The 7165-nt window shown below is 39.5% G+C and overlaps 1 non-coding gene across 1 annotated transcript; it reads left to right on the top strand.

The window, feature by feature from the left end:
* Positions 1-4243: 4243 nt before the first annotated feature.
* LOC130978197 (small nucleolar RNA R71) lies at positions 4244-4351 on the top strand. The gene has a single exon (XR_009085853.1). It is a non-coding gene; the product is annotated as a small nucleolar RNA R71 (small nucleolar RNA).
* The last annotated feature ends 2814 nt before the right edge of the window (positions 4352-7165 follow it).

Genomic DNA, 7165 nt, shown 5'->3' with positions numbered 1-7165 from the left:
TAATCCATCAAGACACAGCAGAGCTCCTCACCCCCAACCATGGGGTTTAGAGACTCATGCTGTAGAAGATACAATGAGAAACGTGTAAAAGTGTCATAAGGTCCAGATACAATGTCAAAAGATCCTATTAATAGTGAACTAGTAACCTAGGGTTTACAGAAATGAGTAAATGACAGAAAAATTCACTTCCGGACCCACTTGGTGTGTGCTTGGGCTAAGCATTGAAGCATTTTCGTGTAGAGACTCTTCTTGGAGTTAAACGACAGCTTTTGTGCCACTTAGGGCGTTTAACTCCAATTTTTATGCCAGTTCCAGCGTTAAACGCTGGAAATTCTGAAGCTGATTTGCAATGCCGGTTTGGGCCATCAAATCTCGGGCAAAGTATGGACTATTATACATTGCTGGAAAGCCCAGAATGTATACTTTCTAACGCCGTTGAGAGCGCGCCAATTGGGCTTCTGTAGCTCCAGAAAATCCACTTCTAGTGCAGGGAGGTCAGAATCCAACAGCATCTGCAGTCCTTTTAGCCTCTGAATCAGATTTTTGCTCAGATCCCTCAATTTCAGCCAGAAAATACCTGAAATCATAGAAAAACACACAAACTCATAGTAAAGCCCAGAAAAGTGAATTTTAACTAAAAACTAATAAAAATGTAATAAAAACTAACTAAAATATACTAAAAACACACTGAAAATAATGCCAAAAAGCGTATAAATTATCCGCTCATCAACCTCCCAACACCAAACTTAGAGTTTGAATGTAGGGGTTCAACACCAAACTTAGAATTTGGTTGTGGCCTCCCAACACCAAACTTAGAGTTTGACCGTGGGGGCTCTGTTTGGCTCTGTTTTAAGAGAAGCTCTTCATGCTTCCTCTCCATGGTGACAGATGGATATCCTTGAGCCTCAAACACAAAGGATTCTTCATTCACTTGAATGATCAACTCTCCTCTGTCCACATCAATCACAGCCTTTGCTGTGGCTAGGAAGGGTCTGCTGATGAGCGGATAATTTATACGCTTTTTGGCATTGTTTTTATATAGTTTTTAGTAAGTTTGAGCTACTTTTAGGGATGTTTTCATTAGTTTTTATGTTAAATTCACATTTCTGGACTTTACTATGAGTTTGTGTGTTTTTCTGTGATTTCAGGTAAATTCTGACTGAAATTGAGGGATTTGAGCAAAACTCTGAAAAAGGCTGACAAAAGGACTGCTAATGCTGTTGGATTCTGACCTCCCTGCACTCGAAATGGATTTTCTGGAGCTACAGAACTCCAAATGGCGCGCTCTCAACGGCGTTGGAAAGTAGACATCCAGGGCTTTCCAGCAATATATAATAGTCCATACTTTATTCGAAGAATGACGACGTAACTTGGCGTTAAACGCCAAGTTCATGCTGCTGTCTGGAGTTAAACGCCAGAAAAACGTCATGATCCGGAGTTGAACGCCCAAAACACGTCATAACTCAAAGTTCAATGCCAAGAAATGCCTTAGCTCGTGGATTTATCAAGCTCAGCCCAAGCACACACCAAGTGGGCCCCGGAAGTGGATTTATGCATCAATTACTTACTCATGTAAACCCTAGTAGCTAGTCTAGTATATATAGGACCTTTTACTATTGTATTAGACATCCTGGATTGTCTTTTCGATCCTGTGATCACGTTTAGGGGGCTGGCCATTCGGCCATGCCTGGACCTCTTGCTTATGTATTTTCAACAGTGGAGTTTCTGCACACCATAGATTAAGGGTGTGGAGCTCTGCTGTACCTCAAAGATTAATGAAGTTCTATTGTCTTTTATTCAATTCCTCTTTTATTCTTATTCCAAGATATTCATTCGTACCCAAGAACATGATGAATGTGATGAGTTAATAATCCTCATTATTATTCTCACTGATGAACGCGCGTGATTGACAACCACTTCCGTTCTACATGCAACACAGGCTTGAATGTGTATCTCTTAGATTCCCCAACAGAATCTTCGTGGTATAAGCTAGATAGATGGCGGCATTTATCTGGATCCGGAAAGTCCAACTTTGTCTGTGGTGTTCCGAGTAGGATCCTGGGAATCCGGAAAGTCTTACCTTGTCTGTGGTATTTCGAGTAGGATTCCGTTCATGAATGACTGTGACGTGCTTCAAACTTTAACCTGCTGGGCGTTAGTGACAAACGCAAAAGAGGGATTCTATTCCAGTAGGAGCGGGAACCAACCGGTGATTGGCCGTACTGTGACAGAGTGCGTGCATTAGCTTTCACTGCGAGGATGGGATGTAGCTATCAACCATGGGTGATGCCTCCAGACTGGTTAGCTGTGCGAGTGACAGCCGCACAGGTTATTTCCCCGAGAGGAATGAAAGTAGCCACAGCTGATAGTGAACCCCTATACAAAGCTTGCCATAGAAAGGAGTAAGAAGGATTGAGTAGAAGCAATGGGAGAGCAGGCGTCCGAGAGCTCTACAGCATCTCCATTCCGCTTATCTGAAATTCCTACCAATGAATCTGCATAAGTATTTCTATCCTTTTTATTATTTATTTTATTATTAATTTTCGAACTCACCATAAACAGATTTAATCTGCCTAACTGAGATTTGCAAGGTGACCATAGCTTGCTTCATACCAACAATCTCTGTGGATTCGACCCTTACTCACGTAAGGTTATTACTTGGACGACCCAGTACACTTGCTGGTTAGTTGAACGGAGTTGTGAATTCCAATAAAGAAAACCTCACACAGGTGCTGCCCCTTAGAAGCCTTCATCTCAAAATAATCAGAACATGGCAGTGCCATAAATAAGCTTCCATTCAAAATCCAAGAAACATATAATGTGATCACAATTTCGTCCACCATCTGCCAAGGATGATGGATTCATCCATGCACTTCCCAGTCTCTAGGACTATGAAATCAGCAGGGATGTAATGGTCTTCAACCTTTACCAGAACATCCTCTACAAGTCCATAAGCTTGTTTTTTTGAATTATCTGCCATCTCTAGTGAGATTCTTGTAGCTTGTACCTCAAAGATCTCTAGTTTCTCCATTACAGAGAGAGGCATGAGGTTTACACTTGACCCTATGTCACACAGAGCCTTCTTAAAGGTCATGGTGCCTATGGTACAAGGTATTGAAAACTTCCCAGGGTCCTGTCTCTTTTGAGGTAATTTCTGCCTAGACAAGTCATCCAATTCTTTGGTGAGCAAAGGAGGTTCATTCTCCCAAGTCTCATTACCAAATAACTTGTCATTTAGCTTCATGATTGCTCCAAGGTATTTAGCAACTTGCTCTTCAGTGACATACTCATCCTCTTCAGAGGAAGAATACTCATCAGAGCTCATGAATGGCAGAAGTAAATCCAATGGAATCTCTATGGTCTCAGTGTGAGCCTCAGATTCCCATGGTTCCTCATTGGGGAACTCATTGGAGGCCAGTGGACGTCCATTGAGGTCTTCCTTAGTGGCATTCACTGCCTCTCCCTCCTCTCCAAATTCGGCCATGTTGATGGCCTTACACTCTCCTTTTGGATTTTCTTCTGTATTACTTAGAAGAGTACTAGGAGGGAGTTCAGTAATTTTCTTGCTCAGCTGAGCCACTTGTGCCTCCAAATTCCTAATGGAGGACCTTGTTTCAGTCATGAAACTTCGAGTGGTTTTGATTAGATCAGAGACCATGGTTGCTAAGTCAGAGTGGTTCTGCTTAGACTTCTCTGTCTGTTGCTGAGAAGATGATGGAAAAGGCTTGCCATTGCTAAACCTATTTCTTCCACCATTATTATTGTTGAAACCTTGTTGAGGTCTCTGTTGATCCTTCCATGAGAGATTTGGATGATTTCTCCATGAAGAATTATAGGTGTTTCCATAGGGTTCTCCCAAGTAATTCTCCTCTTCTATTGAAGGGTTCTCAGGATCATAAGCTTCTTCTTCAGATGAAGCATCCTTAGTACTGCTTGGTGCATTTTGCATTCCAGACAGACTTTGAGAAATCAAATTGACTTGCTGAGTCAATATCTTGTTCTGAGCCAATATGGCATTCAGAGTATCAATCTCAAGAACTCCTTTCTTCTGATTTGTCCCATTGTTCACAGGATTCCTTTCCGAAGTGTACATGAATTGGTTATTTGAAACCATTTCAATTAGTTCTTGAGCTTCTGCAGGCGTCTTCTTCAGATGAAGAGATCCTCCAGCAGAGCCATCCAAAGACATCTTGGACAGTTCAGACAGACCATCATAGAAAATACCTATGATGCTCCATTCAAAAAGCATGTCAGAAGGACACTTTCTGATCAATTATTTGTATCTTTCCCAAGCTTCATAGAGGGATTCTCCTTCCTTCTGTCTGAAGGTTTGGACTTCCACTCTAAGCTTACTCAATTTTTGAGGTGGAAAGAACTTTGCCAAGAAGGCATTGACTAGCTTTTCCCAAGAGTTTAGGCTTTCTTTAGGTTGTGAGTCCAACCATATTCTAGCTCTGTCTCTTACAGCAAAAGGGAATAGCATAAGTCTGTAGACTTCAGGGTCAACCCCATTAGTCTTGACAGTGTCACAGATTTGCAAGAATTCAGCTAAAAACTAATGAGGATCTTCCAATGGAATTCCATGGAACTTGCAATTCTGTTGCATTAGAGAAACTAGTTGAGGCTTAAGCTCAAAGTTGTTTGCTCCAATGGCAGGGATAGAGATGCTTCTCCCATAGAAGTCGGGAGTAGGTTCAGTAAAGTCACCCAGCACCTTCCTTGCATTGTTGGCATTGTTGTTGTTTTCGGCTGCCATGTCTTCTTCTTTGAAGATTTCTGTTAGGTCCTCTACAGAGAGTTGTGCCTTAGCTTCTCTTAGCTTTCGCTTCAAGGTTCTTTCAGGTTCAGGGTCAGCCTCAACAAGAATGCTTTTGTCTTTGCTCCTGCTCATATGAAAGAGAAGAGAACAAGAAAATATGGAATCCTCTATGTCACAGTATAGAGATTCCTTGAGGTGTCAGAGAAAAAGAAAAATAGAAGGAAGAAGTAGAGAATTCAAACTTAGAGTTCGAATTGTGCATTAAGGAATAGTGTTAGTCCATAAATAGAAGGATGTGAGAAGAGGGGAAGAAATTTTCAAAAAATAAATTAAAAAGATTTAAAAAAAATATTTTGAAAAACACTAATTGATTTTCAAAAACCAAGAGTGGAAAAGAAATCAAGTGATTTTTGAAAAAGATTTGAAATTAGAAATAAAAAAGATATGATTGAAAACTATTTTGAAAAAGATGTGATTAAAAGATATGATTGAAAAGTTATGGTTTTAAAAAGATATGATTTGAAAAACAATTTAAAAAGATTTGATTTTAAAAATTAATGACTTGGCTAACAAGGAAAGATATGATTCAAACATTAAACCTTTCTCAACAGAAAAGGCAACAAACTTGAAATGTTGAATCAAATCATTAATTGATAGCAAGTATTTTTGAAAATGGAAAGAAATTGATTTTGAAAATGATTTGATTGAAAAGATTTGATTTGAAAAAGATTTGATTTTGAAAAAATTTGAAAACCTGAAAAAAAATTTGAGTTAAAAACAGAATCTTCCCTCTTGTGCCATCATGGCGTTAAACGCCCAGAATGGTGCACATTCTAGCGTTTAACGCCCAAAGCACTACCCTTTTGGGCGTTAAACGCCCAGCCAGGTACCCTGGCTGGCGTTCAGGTACCCTGGCTGGCGTTTAAACGCCAGTTTGCCTTCCTCTCTGGGCGTTTTGAACGCCCAGCTTTTTCTATGTAATTCCTCTGTTGTATGTTCTAAATATTCAATTCTCTGTATTATTGACTTGAAAAGATACAAATTAAATTTTTTTTGGATTTTTAATAATCAAAATGCAACTAAAATCAAATAACAATGTATGCAAGACACCAAACTTAGAAGTTTGTATACTACTGACACTAACAAAATGAGAATGCATATGAGAAACAACAAAACACTCAAGTCAAGAGAATTTAAAGATCAGAGCAATGAAATCATCAAGAACATCTTGAAGATCACTTAAGACACATGAATGAATGCAAGAAGAACAGAAACATGCAATTGACACCAAACTTAAAATGAGACACTAGACTTTACAAGAAACATGCAATATTTTTTGTTTTTATGATTTTGTAATTTTTTTGGTTTTTTCGAAAATTAAGTGGAAAAAGAAAATAAAGGTATCAAAATTCTTAATGAGAATTCCAGGAATCATGCAATGTTAGTCTAAAGCTTTAGTCTAAAAAAATTAGACATGGCTAGCCACGCTTCAGCAGGACATTACATTCAAGAGCTAAATTGATGAGAATCAATCAGCTTTGGTGATGATAAGAACATCACCTTGAAACACTAGAATTCATTCTTAAGAACTCTGAAAAATACCTAATCTAAGAAACAAGATGAATCGTCAGTTGTCCATACTCGAAACAATCCCCGGCAACGGCGCCAAAAACTTGATGCACGAAATTGTGATCACTATTTTTCACAACTCAAATAATCCCCGGTAATGAATCCAAAAACTTGGTGCTCAATACCATGGTATAAACATAATTTCACAACTTCGCACAACTAACTAGCAAGTGCACTGGGTCGTCCAAGTAATAAACCTTACGCGAGTAAGGGTCGATCCCACGGAGATTGTTGGTATGAAGCAAGCTATGGTCACCTTGTAAATCTCAGTCAGGCAGATTCAAATGGTTATGAATGATATATGAATAAAGCATAAAGTAAAGATAGAGATACTTATGTAATTCATTGGTGAGAACTTCAGATAAGCGAATGGAGATGCTTTGTCCCTTCCGTCTCTCTGCTTTCCTACTGTCTTCATCCAATCCTTCTTACTCCTTTCCATGGCAAGCTGTATGTTGGGCATCACCGTTGTCAGTGGCTACAATCCCGTCCTCTCAGTGAAAATGTTCAACGCACCCTATCACGGCACGGCTAATCATCTGTCGGTTCTCAATCAGGTTGGAATAGAATCCATTGATTCTTTTGCGTCTGTCACTAATGCCCAGCCTTCAGGAGTTTGAAGCTCGTCACAGTCATTCAATCATTGAATCCTACTCAGAATACCATAGACAAGGTTTAGACCTTCCGAATTCTCTTGAATGCCGCCATCAATTCTAGCTTATACCACGAAGATTCCGATTAAGGAATCCAAGAGATAAACATTCAAGCCTTGTTTGC

The sequence above is a fragment of the Arachis stenosperma genome, chromosome 4, assembly GCF_014773155.1.
Source record: "Arachis stenosperma cultivar V10309 chromosome 4, arast.V10309.gnm1.PFL2, whole genome shotgun sequence".
Taxonomy (NCBI): domain Eukaryota; kingdom Viridiplantae; phylum Streptophyta; class Magnoliopsida; order Fabales; family Fabaceae; genus Arachis; species Arachis stenosperma.
The sequence above is the reverse complement of the archived record's forward strand: the minus strand, read 5'-3'. Positions and strand labels throughout refer to the sequence as shown.